Here is an 18,585-nt window from a genome sequence, read left to right on the forward strand (position 1 = left end):
TCCTCTCCTTACAAGGATACCAGTCACCAGTCATATTGGATTAGTGCCCATCCTAATAACCACGCTTAACTTAATTACCTATAAAAGTTCCTATCTCCAAATACAGTCACATTCGGAGCTACTGGGGATTAGGATTTCAACATGCAAATTTGAAGGGACAAAATTCATCTCGTAACAGAGGAGACAATCATGAGAAAGAAGAGCTGCTTTTGTTTATTTGTGGTTTTGTTGTGTGTGTGTGAGTGCAATTTTTGCTTTTGTTTTTGTTTTTGAGTGATTAAGAGGGAGCCCAAGAGACAATGGGAGAAGTGGGAGAGTGAGTTTGGACAAGTCTGTCATGGAGTTTTGCTATGAAGTGAACCAATAAAATGGGACAGTATCCTAAAAGCACGTGCAAGAAAGGAAGGCCCTTTTTAAGCTAAAAGAGTATATATTATATTTCCATTCTGATGGAGAAAAAAAAGATAACTGGAGGGAAAAGACTTCTGTATACAAGGTGGGCATAGAATCAACTGTATTCATGAAGTATTTGGACTCAAATAGGAAGATGAACAAGTGATTCCTTCTCTTGTTACTTCATTCAAGAATGAATGGGCTTCTCCATCTGTTTAAATGTATCGCTATCTTCTACTCTCTCATACTTTAAATATTTTAAAAAGCAAATAATAAAAAATCAAAGAAAAATGCAAAGGAAGGAAGACAGGAAGAGAGGCAGGTTGATTGTTTAAGGGCTTATGACTAGATTTTCTTTTCCTTAACAGTCGGCCTAATAATTCTTAGGAAAGGAATTGCCTTTACTTGAAAACAACCTGTTTTAAGAGTAGAACTGGGATTCTGAAGACCTACATACCAGCTAGAACTAGGATTTAGGGGGAAAAAAAAAAAAAAACAGAGCAAAAACTATTCCAAAACAAAAGGAGAGGGCCTTTGAAAAGAGAGAAGAACAAAAACTTAACACCGTAAGATGAGTAAGCCAAGGAAAGTTCAGTGGCTAGAAAGCCAAAAAGCAACTTTTTAAGAACAGAAAATTCTTAATATAAGATTTTAAATTATTTTGTTACTTCTTCTAGCCAAGAGCAGATTTTCCTTCCTGCCAGAAATAGTGAAAGACAAAATAAGAAACAAATATTTTTTAGGCAGTGCAAGACAGTGATCAGTGAAAAAGAAGAAACAAATGAAACCAACACTCATAATTACTCCAGCTATTGACTGCAGAGTTTTGAATGGCAGCCTATGAAGGGGAAATCCAAGCAGACCCCAAGGACCCCTGAGAGGAGGAGACAGAGTCTGGAGTTCAGAAAGGCCAAGCTGGCATTTGCAAGACATAGTACTGGAGAGGAGAGAATTACACAAGGAGAGAGAGAGCTGCAAAGGAGTCTCTGGAGAGCATATGTACACAAGGAAACCACCTAAGGTCAGGAAAAGAACCACCAAAAAGAACAATCCCTGGAGCTCATACAGGGCCAGGAATGGTTTATGTTCTCACTAGTCAGATTGGGAAAGCCTTGTAATTCACAGGGCATCCTTTAAAGTACTAAAATAGTACAGCAAAATTAGCTTTAGAATAAAGGTTGCTCTTGGTTCCAGCATAAAAAAGGAAGGAAGAAAGCCTCAAGAAGGTCAAACTGTTTCTACCAAACCTAACTGCATCCCAAATCAAAGCTCAAAACATCCAACACGGTAAAATTCTGTGTCTGCCATCCATTCCAAAATTATCAGCCATGATTAGAATCAGGAAAACACAACCCTTAATGAGGAAAAAAACAAACAAATAAACAAAAACCAAAAAACTCCATCAATAGACACACACTCAAAAATAACAGAGATGCCAGATAGATGATAGTAGATTAGGATATAAATTATTATAACTTTTTAAGATTTCAAGATTAAAAGAATAAGGGTAGAGCACATTAAGTTAGAGACATGGAAGATTTCAAAAAAAAGACTCAACTCAAAAATGTAAAAAATAGAAAGACAATATCTGAAAGAAAAATACATTGCATGGGATTAACAGCTGATTAGACATGACAGAAGAAATAATTAGTAAACTTTAAGACCTAGCAATAGAAACTATCCAAAATAAATACAGAGAGAAAAAAAAAAAAGAGAGAGACTGAAAAAACATGAAAAGAGCAGTGAGTTGCGGTACAACTTAAAGTGGCCTAATATGCATTTAATTCAAGCCCTGAGGAAGAGAGGGGAGGTGAATATAGGATCAGAATACATGAAGAAGTAATGGGCAAATTTTTTTTTTAAATTAAATGAAAACATAATCCACAGATTTAAAGAAGCCAAATAAGTCTCAAACACAAAATGTTAAGAAAACTATACCAAGGCATATCAGAATCAAATTGCTTTTAAAAAGACATAAAAAGAAGTCTGAAAAAACCAGCCAGAGGGGAAAAAAAGACACATCATTTACAGAGGAATAAATAACTAAACATTTCATGTCAGAACAGGGCAAGACTGAAAACAGCAGTGTCTTTATAAAGTATTGAAAGGAAAAAAATCAACCAAAATTGTATACTTGATAAAAATAATCTCCAAAAAAAATAATAAAGACCTTTCCAGATGTAAAAAGTTGAACAGTAGACATGCACTGTAACATTATATAGGTTATATAATTTTATTATATGATAAATAATATAATCCCTATTATATATATTATTTTACAATTTAATAATCTTTATCATTTCATATATGTTATGTACATATGAAGTCCTTTAGGCAGAAGGGAGGCGATAATAGATGAGAGTCTGGATGCTGGGGAATTTTCCTCCAATTGTCAACTATTGTGACGGGTGTGAGCGTTTACCCTGCTTGTAAGCTCACAGGTTAGCCTGCCACAGTTTCATGGGTACTGGCAGGAGCTGTGAGCCTCCTGGATCAGCAACAAAGACTTAACTACTCAACATGCTACAAGAGGCTCCAGCATGGGTATATTTCATAGCAGTTCTTAGAGTCCCAATTTCCAGAGGGCGACAGGAAGACTACATCACAACTGCACACGCTGTGAGATGCAATGCAAGAGAGAATCCTGAGCTTAGGGAACTCAAATCTTTTACTTTGAGCAGTTAGTTAGCCTGCTCTCTGCTCCAGAGGGAGACGCTAGCTCTCTCTTCCAAGGCCGTGCCTATATAAACATTCTTATAGAGATAGTCCAGAACAATGGTCAGTCAGTGCCTCTCTTCCTAAGATGTTCAGAAACATGAGACAACCATATTGTCTTCCAAAAATATCCACCCCTCACGTCTACATCATCTTGACTTCTGGTGAATCTTTTCATGAGTATTCATTCCATGGGCCACTCTGATAAATCTGACCAACAGAAGGTGGAACAAAATCCATTCAATTTGTTCCATAGCACATTTAATTAGAGCTGATATCACAGGATGAGAGCAAATTAGAACTACCGTATGATCCAGCAATCCCACTTCTGGGTCTATATCCAAAGGAGAAAATGATATCATTATTTCAAAGAGATACCTGCACTCCCATGTTCATTACACTGTTATCCACTATAGCCAAGATATGGAACAGTGTAAGCATCCATCAATGGATGAATGGATAAAGAAGATATGATATATGTATTACTCATGTTATAATATATATAAAATATTATAATATTATATAAATATAAATAGGTATAATTATATTAATTATTATTTTATAATATATTTTAATGTTATTTATATTATACTTATATTAATATTGATAATTATTATAATTATGAATTCTAATACATGCATATAATATAATGATATAAAATATAAAAACTATTATAGTTATTAATGTTATTAATATATATTATTATACATTATATATCATATACAATTAATATAATTATATTTATATAATATCATAAATATATATTATATATATCACATCTTTTTAATATATATTTATAGGAATATATATATATATATACACACACACACATGAAATTATTCAGCCATGTGAAAGAAGGAAATCTTGCTATTTATAACAACATGGATGGACTTTGAGGGCATTATCCTAAATGAAATAAATCAGATGGAGAAAGACAAATACTGTATGATATCACTTATAATCTCAGTACTTTTTCTAACTGGATGATTTACATCACAGGGATAACTGCCAACAAAGTATATGTAAATAATGAGTCAGTTCTCTCTCCAGAAAGCTTCCCTGAGAAAGTGACAGTAGCTTCATTTTGGAGAGAACCCCACAGTCATCTGAAAACTACCTGATCTACTGATGAGGTTTCCTTAAACCCTAGAAGGTCTCAGATGACAACCTCAAAGGTATAATTAGCTATGTGTTTAGGAAAAAACAAATGAATGCCTGTCTTCCACACAAGTTCAGTCTGGGGACACACACGGTGCCCCTGGAAAGAAAATGTTGACAATTGTTAGGCCCTACATCATTTGGGAGAGCATAGGTTGATAGCACCTCCAATGTGGCCTGATAGCTAGATGATGGATCTTAGGGTTTCCAGCACAGTTCAAATAACTGAGTCCAATCCTTTTGTCTGGAGGGATTGTATAAGGGCAGTCAGTACAATCAGTAATTTTGTCCTTCACCACCAGCAGGGTGAAATTTGTGTGCCCCACAGAATGACTGAACAATAGCCATAGGAGTGGGGCTAGGGCAGACATTCAGAGATGGTGATAAATGTTTTGCATGAAAGGTGTGGGAACTAGGGCCAACCCTTTCTATTTCCAATAATCTTCATAGTAAGAGTAAGGGGAATGATGATCAAATTGTAGTCAGTTGTCTGGCAGAAGACGGCAGCCTCACCAATAAGTTAAGTATTATTGCAACTATTTGTCACACCAGGTTGTTTCTCCTTCATGAGAAAGTCTCCAGGGCCCATGCTAAAAAAAAGATCTTCAGTGCCCTGCCCTCTCTTGTACCTTCTGGGGTCTGAGGAACTCCATTTCCAGGTGTCAAAATTATTCTTCTCCCTCCACTGAGACAAAATTGATGTGCCCCATTCCAGTAACTATAACTTTACCTTTTTCCAATTATTCCCTAATTATACCTAGATCAGGCACAAGAGAAATAAGAGCATTCCTGTAGAACTTACACAGACCCATTATGCTCCCTACTTTGTCCCTCATGGACCTCTGGATAAGAACTCAGCCAGCAAGCATACTCAACCAAGTAGTCATTCTTTGTATGACTGAGGACCATGTTAGTCCCACAGGACAATGCAAATGGCTGAACCAGCATTAAGTTTGAATACACTAGCTTTTGGGGAAGCTGCACCTGAAAAGTGTATCAATCAGGCCAACCTGGGATTGTAAGTAAGAGAAAGAAAGAAGCATCATGTCCAGGGAAAACTGGGTTGTAATCCCAAATTTTCAAAATTGGTTTACCTCCATCCTTCATCCTGATCATTACCCAGTGTATTAGTTTTTTAAGGCTACCATAATAAGTGATCACAAACTTGTTGGGTCAGAACAGCAGAAATTTATTTTCTCATCGTTCTGGAGGTTAGAAGTCTGAAGGGATGCCTGGGTGGCTCAGTCGGTTAAGCGTCTGCCTTCAGCTCAGGTCATGATCCCAGGACCCATGATCAAGTCCCACACTGGCTCTTTGTTTAGCAGAAAGCCTGCTTCTCCCTCTGCCTACCACTGCCCCTGCTAGTGCTCTGTCTCTCTCTCTTTCTCTCTGACAAATAAATAAGCAAAATCTTCAAAAAAAAAAAGAAGTCTGAAATCAAGAGCCCGATGCAGGGCTCAATCCCAGGACCCTGGAATCATGACCTGAGCTGAAGGCAGATGCTTAACCGACTGAGCCACCCAGGCGCCCTTCACCAGTTTTAACGTAAGAAATAAGGGAAGTTTATAGGTCAGTAGGTCTGACCACAAGAATTTATCTAGATTCTTTTGGATTGGGTATTCATATTTCAGTGGTTCCCTTTCATCAGCTTTATAAACCCAATCCAAGACAGTAAGAAGCCAAATACTACTCAATTCCTTATTTATGATTTCCCATGAGAATTTATCTATCTCATAGAACTATTACTGAGAACACTGAAACTTCCTTATAGCAGCTACAACACACTGCAAAAAAAAACCCCCCAAAATTCTGAGAACTACTATTATCTCTGAATGGATCTAAATTTGGCATGATGCACTGTGTCATAACACAGCCCATCCCTCGCCATTCTTCCTTGACAAGAATTACACACCTGCCCCTCCTATCCCAGGTGACTCAACTAGTTATAATAATTTGCCAGGCTTCTGAAAATAGATGTCACAAATTTCCCTCCTGTTGCATTCGGTATAGGCACATGTCTTCTAACTTGTCTGGAAGGGACTTTATTAGTCAGGAATCTCCAGAGGAACAGAACCAAAGAGTGTGGGGGCCGGGGGGGCGGGAGGGAAGTTATTTTAAGGAATTGGCTCTTGGATTGTGAAGGATGGCAAGTCTGAAATCCGTAGGGCAGGTAGGTAGGTTGGCTAGAGACCTAGGGAAGAGATGACATTGCAGTCTTGAATCTAAAGGCATGTGAATGCTGAGTTCCTTCTTCCCTAGAGGACCTCAGTCTTTTCTATTAAGGCCTTCAAATGATTGGATGAGGCCCACCTATATTATAGAGGGCATTTGCTTTACTCAGTCTACTGATTTAAATGTTAATCACATCTAAAAAAATACCTTCACTACAACATATGGACTGGTAGTTACCCAAAAACTGGATACCATGGCCTAGCTAAACTGAGACATATCATTGATCATGACAGGGGCAGAATCTTCTGCCTACCCTTGATAAATCTTTAAACTATTTGTTACAATATTGCAGAACTGAGACCATATTAATGCAGAAGTCTTCCTACCCAGAGGATAGTTAACAACAAGCAAGATGCAATGTGGTATGCAATCAACTTCCCCAATTATTTCTCCATAACAGCCAGTAAAGTAGAGTATTTATTGCCCACCTGACGATTCAACTAGGCCAAAACATTTGCTGCTATTCCTATGGATTAATCATATCTCATTAATTGGCCCACATGATCCTCATTCTTATTCTAGAAAGCCATATCTCTGTAGCATCCTATCTTCACCACCAAAACTGCCAAAAACTCTGAAGGCCATGAGATTTTATTCTAGTTGTAAGCTAACTTGCCACAGTTTGAGACAAAGGACTTTATTACTCATCAGAGTGTGTCTGAGTCCTTAGTCTTAGTTCAGGCTGCTATAACAAAAATACCATAAACTGGGAGGCTTATAAAAAATAGAAATTTATTTCTTGCTGAGAAGTTCAAGATCAAAGCAGATTCAGTGTCTGGTGGTGACTCACTTCTTGTTTCATAGGTGTCTGTCTTCTCTTTGTGTCCTCACATGGAAGGAGTGAGGGGGCTCTCTGGGGGGTCTTTTATAAGGCACTAACTCCATTCATAAGAATTCCACCCACCTAAAGGCCCCACCTGCAAGTACCATTACACTGGGGTTAGGTTTCAACATATCAATTTTTAGGGGACACAAACATGTAGTCTATAGCACAACAAGTAGCTAGACTGTCAGTATATTTGTGAAGCTTCCTTGAGCCCCAATTTTCACAGGGTGGTAAAAGTAGGGCCAGGTCACACCTTGAATATGCAGTGGTTTGCATTATAGGAAACAAATCTTTAGTTCAAGGAACCTGAATCTTTTATAATAAGCAGTAAACACACTAGCCTTTTACTCAAGAGGGAGACACTGTCTCTATCCTCCAAGACTCATAAGACAGCAGAAAATGCAAGAGACCCATAGAGAATTATTTTCTAACACAAATAACCACCCTGTACTTTATTTCGTCCCAGAGGTGGATGGTCTTTTTCATGACTTTTTCTTTTTAAAGTAGATGTATTCATATGTCTTCTTGGGAAAGAGCAGCACCCATTATGGGGCAAAAGGATTCTCTTCCAATGTGTCTACAATGTGTTAAGGATAGACATGTAGAGTAGTGGGCAAATTGAAAACTGACTTTCTTAATTAGATAATATGAATCAAGAACAAGTGAGTGGAGCTCAGGCACAGGGGAGGTTAGGAATATGTGAGGCAGATTAGCAAGCAAACAATTGACATTATAACTTTGTGAGGGAGTGAAGATCTGGACACAAATGTGGCAGAAATTACAGAATTTAAGTCATGACACATAGGGTGGGAAAAACCTCTGACAAACATATGAGGAAAAATAACATGTATTTACTATTAGTCATTTGAAAGATCAATTATTTCTCTTTTAGAAGATGAAGTTTGTTTTCTTTTTTTTTTTTTTATTTTATTTATTTGAGACAGAGAGAATGAGAGAGAGAGAGCACATGAGAGGAGGGAGGGTCAGAGGCAGAAGCAGGCTCCCTGCCGAGCAGGGAGCCCGATGCGGGACTCGATCCAGGGACTCCAGGATCATGACCTGAGCCGAAGGCAGTCGCTTAACCAACTGAGCCACCCAGGCGCCCCGAAGCTTGTTTTCTATAGCTAAATGACATTTGACCTCTGAAATTGGCTATAAGACAGTTTATGAAATACTTCAGTGGTTTCACATTACTATTGCAAAATCTAATACATCTGATGAAACAATAAATACAAATGAGATAGCAAAATATCCTTTTTTATGCCACTCAAGTTTCTTTTTTTTTTAATTTTTTTTTAAGATTTTATTTATTTGAGAGACCGAGATAGTGAGATAGAGAGCACAAGTGGGGAAGAGAGGGAGAAGCAGGCTCCCCACAGAGCAGGGAGCCCAATGCGGGACTCGATCCCAGGACCCTGGGATCATGACCTGAGCCGAAGGCAGACGCTTAACCGACTGAGCCACCCAGGCGCCCTCAAGTTTCTTTTTTAAACATACACATACATATTCACACTTTAATATACACAATCTTGATACAATTTACAATACTGAAAAATATTAAATAAAAGTAATTTATATTTTATAATATAATGTATATTTTATTAACATAAAATAATAAAATATTAATAAATATTAATGACACATTGTAAGAAGTTCATCATTTTTTGCTTTGATGTTTCCTTCCACCTTATAAAGCAGACAGAGTAAATACTACTTTTCTGATATAATGAAACTGAGACCAGAGTTGGTAACGAGGTCCAATTTCCCTAACAGTAAATCCAATGTTCCATTCACTATTATTTTGATCTTGGAAAATCAGTTTATAATCTCTCCAATTTCTGGGTATAAGTTAACAAACATTACTATATACATCAAGTGATTGCATCACTGATTATATATGAATACACGATTACTGCATTAGCCCCATCACAGCTGTGTCGAATGTACAAGGACTGTTAAAAATCTGTTTTGCATCAGTTCTTTATAGACCATAAAAATACAAACACAAATATATTTAATGAATATATACCTTTTAGTAATTTCACCAACCCATTATCTGAAGCATTTCTTGTAGTTAAACATCTACTTTTATATTACATAACTTGGTAAACATATTTGCCATAAATTACGAAGTAGGATTTTCTCAAGAATTTCAAAATGAATGTTTACTATATATTTTTGATGTTTTATAAAATGCACAAACATTAAATCTAAGTCTTTGATCTGATTTTTTAAAATTCCTTGCTTAAAACATTTACTTTCAATTTTTATTTCCCCCACCCATGTTTTTCAAGACTATTTTGTATCAACTCTACTTGTGTGGGTAAAAATATAAAGAAATAATTATAAATGCTAAGTTAAGCTAAATTTACCTTTACCTTTTTAAATCCAGTACCCTATTGCCTTAGAGATCATTATGTCTGCGAAAATCATTACTGATACTGATGTCACCTTAATTTCTTTAAAACATAGTTTTGGACACGTTATTGTCCAGTCCAGCTCTTAAACTTGGAATGGTCCATATTCACACACACACACACACACACACACACAGATACATACACACATTCATTCATTCATGTATACATGTATACATCCCAACCACCTAAGCTAGGTAATGAGTCTTCAATGGCCAGAATCACCCATTAATCCTTATTTAGAAGGGAAGCTACTTATTGTCTCCTAAAACTGCCTCACACTCCCGTCTTCTTTGCATGTGTCTTTTTCTTTTCTCGGAGTACTTCCTATCACCTTCTCCTTTGAACCCAAGCTTTTGTTATCTCCACTAAAACTCAGTCTTTTAAAGGTTGTAAATGGTCTCTGTGTTTCTAATTCCAGTAGTCATTTCTCAATCCTCACCTTACATGACTCACCAGAAACATTGACCCAGTAAATCTCTCTCCTTCATCCTTGAAATACCATCTCCTCATCTCTCCAGACAGTTGGCTCTCCTGGTTGTCTTCCCATCACATTGGTTGTTCCCTGTGTCTCTTTTGCTGGTTTCTCCTCATCTAAGTGTTGGAGTGTCCTAGAGCTCAGTGCTGGACATCTTCTATATTTGTCCTCTCTCTTTACTGGTCTCCCCCAGCCTGATGGATTTACACACTACATACACACTGACAACTTTTACATTCATATCCCAAGTTGGGGTTTATTCCCTAAATGACAGAATTTTATATGCAACTGCCTACTTGACCCCTCTATTTGGCCATCACCTTCTGCTTGAATATCATCAAATAAATTTCTCAAACTTAACATGTCCTAAACTGAAATCTTGATCTTCCCATTAAAAACTGTTCCTCCAAAATTTTTCTCAACTTAGTAAATGAAAATTCCACCATTCATATTTCTGAGGCCATAATCGTTAAGGTCATTCATGAGTCTTCTCTTTCTCTCACACCCTACATCAATCTCACTGGCAAATTTTATCCATTTCTCCCTCTGTTAATACCCAGTTCCAACACACCATTCTCTGTTTGTCTCTCTCTCACCTGGAGTAGTAAAAACCCTTCTAATCAACCTCTTTATTCACTTCTCTCCTCCAATAGCTATTCATCTCATTCACAGTAAGAGTTACAGTTCTCAAAATTATCTCCCAGGCTTTATACAAATTGCGCCCCCCCGCCACACACACATCAATGATCATAGGTATTACAATCCCACTGGTTTCACCCTAAACTATCCCTAAGGAATTAAGCTGGACCTTAAACAGAGGAAAAATTTTCAGTAATCATGTAGGGAGCAATGGGTGGAGAAGGACTGCTATTTTAAATAACTATTCTCACTGATAGGAGGACTTTAGGCAGAGATCCAAGAGAGGTATGAGAGTAAGCAATGTGGCTCTCTGGGAGAATAGTGTTCCCACCAAGCAGTGAGTGCAAAGGCCCTGGGACTGCAATATAGTTGGCAGATTGGAGGAAACAGGAAGAGGCTGAAGACTGAAAGGTCAGCCAAGGGAAGGTGATTGTACTTAGCAGCCCAGGTGGAAGAAGGATCCATCTGTTTTGGTATCAGTAGGAGTTGAAAAGAGGAAATAGGTAAGAAAAAGTCACTGCATTATTAACAAATGTTTATTGAGAAACTCCTCTAGGCAAAGCACTTTTCCAGACACAAGAAATACAATTAAACCAAAATGTGCCTACTCTCACAAAATAGTACCTTTTTCACAAGACACAAAATCTGTCTTGTGCGGAGGACAGATATTAAACAATAGAATTTGGCAATTGTTTTGATGTTGTGGAGTGACAAAGAAAGAGGATTTCAAAAGGAGACTTGAATCTGGGTGATGATTCATGAATATAGTTGCCTATGAACTGAAACTTACATGGGGTTCTTATGAAAGTTCTTAGCAGCTTTTTTACAGCTTTTCAACAATAGTCTCACTGAGAAGTTTCTAATCAGACATGTAAAACAGGCAATACATTCAGTTTCACAGCAAGATCACAGACAACTAGACCTGGGTTAATATCCCATCTCTGCTACTCAATCTCTTTAAGCTTCTGTTTCCTCATCTGAGATGAGGGGATAACAACTGCACCTTCATTACAAGGTTGTTTGAGGCTATCAGTAAAGTAATTCACATGGCATCTGTTATAGAAAGCATTCAATATTTATATAATAGCTAATACGTGTAGAGAGATTTGATGCCTGAGAAAATACCTATCCCTGAGGAATGAACTCTCACAATATGGCTTCTTATCAAAAATTTGTGACCATCTAGTGAATCAATATTGGCATAAGGCTTTGTTTCATTGTTAATGTAACAGAATAAAAAGTAAATAATAGTTGATCTTCCAGTGTATCTACCTGTAAAATCCTTATTGCAATATTCCTTTTCCATCTCACGTAAAAGTAGAGAGGAGAGGTTTTATGATATATTCTGGAATTTCTTTGGATAAGTGGGAGAAAGTTCAGTGGTGAGAAACAGATTCGTGAGGGCCAGCATTACCCATCATTGTGACTACACTCACAACCTCTATATTCAAAAGTGCCAAGAGCACTACAGCATGTTCAATTTTATAGAAAGATGTGCAGAGCTTTGGTCTATTTTTTATATTGTGAAATTGCATTATGAGTCAGGGAAGAGTACTATCATCATATTAAGAAATATTTACCAAGATAAAAACATCAACATCATGAGTGCTAAGAGTTGTACCATACAGGAAGATAATCATCATCTTCTGAGAGCAAAATACTGAAATTAGGCAGCTGAGTGACATAAGAATACAAGGAGCAGGTGACAGCATGAGCTCTGGCCAGATAACAATCACAGATCTACTTAAGTTAATGCAGGTGTTTTGATTAAGGTATCTAAAGATTCTTAGTTTTAGGTCAAGATAACGGACTTCTTCCCTCTTGAGAACATACTATATGGCAGGAAGTTAATTTTCAGAGGGGAAACAATCCCTAATGATGAAGAGCATAGAAGATGATATTGGATTTATCAGCAGATAAGATATATTAACCAACTTCTGAAATTCAGAAAATAGATATAAACATGGGGAGGAAGCTATAGTCCAGGGAAATATGCTAAGAGCACCTGCTACAGTTGTTGATTTGTCAAAGTCTAGAATTTTTCATAATATATAAAACTTGAAATTATATTAAAAGCATAAAGATAAATTTCTCTCATATTTTCTTCATACTTGCTGTGTTTTTCAATATAGAAAATTCCTCCCTCCTTTTATGGTTTTGCTTTGATATGAAAATATTTTTATTTTGCAATCAGAGTTTAATTTTTTAGCAAAGTAAAGAATTCTAGGTCTAAAATAATTTCCCTTTAAAATTTTAAGGGCATCTTACACTAATCTTTCATTTCTTTGTAGGTTACCTATGTTTTTCTCATTACTTTCAGGATTCTCTCTCTAGGTTTAGAATTCTGAAACTTTACTGGGATATCTTTGTGTGAGGGGACCTTGCCATTAACCCCATCTGGTACCAAGTGAGCCCTTTTAATCTAAAAATGTATTTCTCTCTTCAAGTCTGGGATATTTTTTGCCTATATTTCTTTGAAAATTTTCTCTCTTTCATTTTGTTTTAGTTCTCTTTTTTTGGAAGGTCCTCCTTAGATGTACATAGAAACTTCTGGATCCATCCTCCACATTTCTAAATACTTCTCTAGACTTTCCACTTCTTCATTATGTGCAGAATTTCTGCAAGATAAAATGTTGACAGGAATGAAGTGATGTTGAGACCCAACAGGGGTACTTACCTGGGTATGATCTTCCTAATCATTAATTCAAACTTCCTTTGTGCCCATTCTCCTGTTACTTAATCTACCCTAATGATGATCTATTTTTAATCATAGCGATCACATTTTTCATTTTGGTAAATTTTTTCCAAAGCAAATGTTTTAGTTTCCTGGTTTGTTTATTTTACAGATATGGTATCCTGTTATGCTTCTCTAAGGATATTTTATTTATTTTAAGATATTCTTCTGTTTCTTTTATTAAATCTGTTCATTGAAATTTGTTGACTTTAATGATTCCTGATTTTATGTTTCTTTTTGTAAAAAAATTTAATTAAAAAATAGGCCTACAATGAATACCTTTGTAGCTGGAATTTGCTTCTTAAACTCATAAACACTGGTGGGTTGGATCAGAAATAAATACAGTTCTGATTACCAGAGCCCTGCACTTACAATGTCCAAGTGGACATGTTGTTTCTGAGGTGGAGGTGCTCTACCCTCCCTTGATAAACCAAAATTAGTTATTTAGAGCAGTAACTTAAAAATCCCAATACTCAGGCCATCACCAAACCATTAAATCAGAATTCTGCACCAGGGGAGCTGGACTTCAGTATTCAAATCCCCCAGTTGATTCCAAAGTGAGGCCAGATGTGAGAACAACCACATTCCAGTACTGTGTGCTCACCTGATTCCACACACATTCTGGAAGCCTTCCTATCAGAATCCTGCCATCAGAGTGCTATTCTCACCTCTGTGCCAATGTTGTCATCAGCTATCCTAAGTGGGATTCAGTTAGTTACTTTTCCCCAGTTTCTAGAGTCTCTGACCTTGGAATTATTCCCGAAGTCTGTCTGGCAAACTCCCACATCATATTGCCCTCTTAATTATCTATATGGGTTCTTCTTACCCCTGTTGGGTCTCAACATCGCTTCATTCCTGTCAACACTTTATCATGCAGAAATTCTGCACTATTCCGCTCTGTTAGTGATATTACCCTTGAGTTGCAAATACCACTATGAATTCATGTTATCTTTTTTCATTTTAATGTGAGAGGTAGAAATCTAGTCTCCGTGGAATCTCTAAGAAGAGATATTCAGGTTTATGTATTTGTTCATTCTTTCATTTATTAAATCGGCATTGGGTCCCTGCTCTATGCGCCAGGCTTAAAGCAGAGAACAAGAAAAACACAGCTACTGCCTCACGTAGCTTGCATTCTAATGTGTTTTTCATAGTAGTTAACCACCCCCAATTGGAATTAATCCAAATATTTAATAATATGGTTGGATGAGTTAAGAAAATACATATCTAATGAAGTATTATCCAGTTTTTAAATACACTTTAAAATTATGACATGAAAAAAATCTTCACAATATAATGTTAACTGGAAAAAAGCAAGATACAGAATGGTACATATAGTATAAAGAAAAATTAAAGGTTTTTGCCTCTGAATTGGAACACCTGGATAATTAATATATTTGTCTTTATATTTTTTCAGTACTTTCTAATACTAACAGATTTATTTTCTATATAATATACTGTTTTAAAAAGTCAGAAATATGTTTTTTATTATTTATTTATTAAAGATTTTATTTATTTGACAGAGAGCGAGAGAGCACAAGCAGGGGGCACAGTAGAGGGAAAGGGAGAAGCAGGCTCCCCGCCAAGCAGGGAGCCCGATGCGGGGCTCAATCCCAGGACCCGGAGATCATGACCTGAGCCGAAGGCAGACGCTCAACCATCTGAGCCACCCAGGCGCCCCCAGAAATATGTTTTTTATATTATATTCTCTTTTGCAAGTTAAAACACAAAAGCAGCAGATAGAATCTAACTATCTCACTTTATCAGAGAGCACAGATCTAGAAAACAAAGATTGTAACTCAGAAATCACGGGGACTTTTAGAGTTCCCTTACATATTTTTACAATGTAAGCTTCCTGAAGGTAAGTGATAAACATACTTTTTGCTTTGTTTTGTTTTGTGGTTTATTTTGGTATAATACCTTGCTAACTCATGTGGTTCATTAAGAATTACCTTCGCACAGACAGATGATATGTTTTAAGTCAAAGAATTGCTGTCCCACATAACATGAGCATTCATGTTGGGTCTCTTGTCTCAACATAGGGGTTTGCATGAAGCCCTTTAACCTAAAAATCTTGGCTGATAACATGCCTTGATGTCAGTTTTATTCTGAGTGGGACAATATTTCATGGAATTTGACAGAGCCCCTCTCCCAACACATTATTAATAAAGCAGAAAAAAAAAGAGCAAGTAGAAAGCAGATGGAAGATGAAGGGATTAGCCTGATATATTGTTACTATATATTAAAGGCTTTGGACAAAGATGAGTGATATGAAAATGACTTCTTAAAAGCTCAAAGCTTAAAAGCTCAAAGACCCAAGGAAGGAAGGCTCCTTCAAATTTTGGTTAACAAGCCTCTCCTTGTTTTGTCAGCCAGCTAATGCTACTCCTCTCAACTTCTGAAGATCTGGACATACCTTGAGAGGTGAACATTAGCTTCTGGAAAAAGAAAAAAAAAAAAAAAACAGCCCATCACTGCTACCCATTGACCTCCAGAACCCATCTCCCCAAGTCTGATATGGAGTCATGGCTACCCCAGACAAAAGAGCAATCTGATCTATAAAAAGCTTGGGCAGGGCTGCAAAGATGCAGTTGCATTGACTCTGAAGAAGACAGTTACTTTATATTCTATGAAGTGTCATAAAAGATACAGAAATTGAGTGAGCACTTCTGTGGTACATCATGAATGCAATTGATCATATTAATTTAACAGAGCATAGGTAATATGTGACTAAACGAAAGACCAAATGCTACACAATTTAATTATATAAAAACACCTATGTCAATTTTACTCTGTTAAAAATTTAACAGAATAAATTAAAATTAATTTTACAGAATTATTAATAATTATTAATTAATAATTATTTTAACAGAATTAATTAAAATTTAATTGCCTGTAAAAATTATCTCAACAAAAAATTGTCTGTTTTGGGGGTAATGTTGTTTTGTTTCTTTTATGGTGTTCCCACTCAGCCAATTTTGGTCAAAGGTACTTTTTCTCACAATGTACTACCAATATTATACATATGTTCAAATATTTTTCTTTTTTTTTTTAAGATTTTATTTATTTATTTGACAGAGAGATAGAGAGAGGGCACAAGTAGGCAGAGTGGCAGGCAGAGGGAGAGGGAGAAGCAGGCTCTCCGCGGAGCAGGGAGCCCGATGCGGGGCTCGATCCCAGGACCCTGGGTTCATGACCTGAGCCGAAGGCAGCTGCTTAACCGACTGAGCCACCCAGGCGCCCCTCAAATATTTTTCTTAAATGTAATACCTAATAGATTTTTGGAGGGGCATTGAGTTTACCATTCATTTTAATAACAAGAGAATCCTTTTGAAACTTAGTTTTAAACCATAAAATATATGCTGTGCACAACAGATTTTAAATGTTAAAGTGTTTCTATCACTATAGAGTAAATCATTCTGCTGACTTTATGATACAATGGATACTTTAATGCTTAAAGCAATAGTTATTTTCTACAAATGCAGTTTCCATAGAAACAGTATGCTTTACTTATTAGACAAAGAAAGATCAGAACTGACTCTACTACACTATGAAGTCCTTTTCAGCTCTAATTTCACTAAATTCACATATATGTTAAAATCCATTTCAAACATGCAATATATTTTGTCTTGAGAGCATAAAATAACCTTCAAATTTTCTTGACAGTATATTTAGGATATTTACAATATATTTAATATATAGACATATTTGTTTATACATATATACATAGAGGAAGCAGGTTAGAAAGTAATGATATATTTTCCAAGTCTATTAGTTGCTCTCTAAAAAGATGACACATTTAGGGACACCTGGGTAGCTCAGTCTGTTGAGCGTCCAAGTTTTGGGATTTTGGCTCAGGTCATGATCTCAGGGTCTTCAGATCAAGCCCCACATCCAGCTCTGCACTGAGCATGGAGCCTGCATGGAATTCTCACTCTCCCTCTCCCTCTGCCTTCATCTGCTGGTGCTCTCTCTCTCTCTCTAAGTAAATAAATAAAATCTTAAAAAAAAATAAAATAAAAAGATGACACATTTAGAAATACATCAATGTAAAACTACAATAGTTTTGTTCCACATATTTGAAGAGTTGAGTTTTTTAAGTATTTAAGATATTTTAAAATGATATGCAGTCTAACATTATAATATTTCAGTGTACAAATGTTCATTCAATGGCATCATACTCATTTGTGTTAAATTGGTGAAGGTAGAAATGACTGATAAATATTTGTGGACTGGAAAAAAAAAAGTAGGGGAAGACATATGGAAGTGGCCTGTATTGTGGCTTTCTTTGAAATGGGACTCTTAGTCTCCCTCTTTTTAGTGCTCTAATACATCAAGCGGTTACTTGGCCACTTGGAAAGAGTTAAGTCAAACCACCTGTCAAAATCTAGAATATACAGTGTTTATAAATATTCAGAATTATCTTCATTCACTCATTAGCCTTTAGTCTAAGAAATTATTGGATTATCAGTTTTTCACAGATGGAACCACCCTTCCTTTTTGGCATACTATACCTGAATGAATAAGCATACTGAATTGGAAACAGTACAGTAAAATAAACAGAAATGGTGATGTAATTTGCCTCCTGTCCTCAACATCAATACTTATTAGGAAATGGTTCAGTAGCCAAAAGAAATCTTTTTTTTTCATTTTATTTCGGTCCTGGTATGAGGTTGAGTAAGAAAAGTGAGTGTATTGGATCTAAAGAATACAAAGCAAGTTTTTAAGTGTGACGTGTAGTTCACTAGTCCCCAAGATTAGGACAAATAGCAAAGTATATAAACTTACAGGAGAATAAGTTCATGCTAGGCATTAGAATAAATGTCTTGAGAACCATGAGAGACTATGGACTCTGAGAAACAAACTGAGGGTTCTAGAGGGGAGGGGGGTGGGAGGATGGGTTGGCCTGGTGGTGGGTATTGAGGAGGGCACGTTCTGCATGGAGCACTGGGTGTTATGCACAAACAATGAATCATGGAACACTTCATCTAGAACT

The 18,585-nt window shown here is 36.5% G+C and overlaps 1 long non-coding RNA gene across 2 annotated transcripts in view; it reads right to left on the bottom strand.

Annotated features, from left to right (window-relative positions):
• The window catches only part of LOC145720130 (uncharacterized), a 126,882-nt gene that overhangs the window by 53,431 nt on the left and 54,866 nt on the right, over nucleotides 1–18,585 (bottom strand). The gene's annotated exons all lie outside the window — the stretch shown is intronic.

This window comes from Leptonychotes weddellii, chromosome 2 (genome assembly GCF_054177405.1).
Source record: "Leptonychotes weddellii isolate Sample4059 chromosome 2, ASM5417740v2, whole genome shotgun sequence".
Taxonomy (NCBI): domain Eukaryota; kingdom Metazoa; phylum Chordata; class Mammalia; order Carnivora; family Phocidae; genus Leptonychotes; species Leptonychotes weddellii.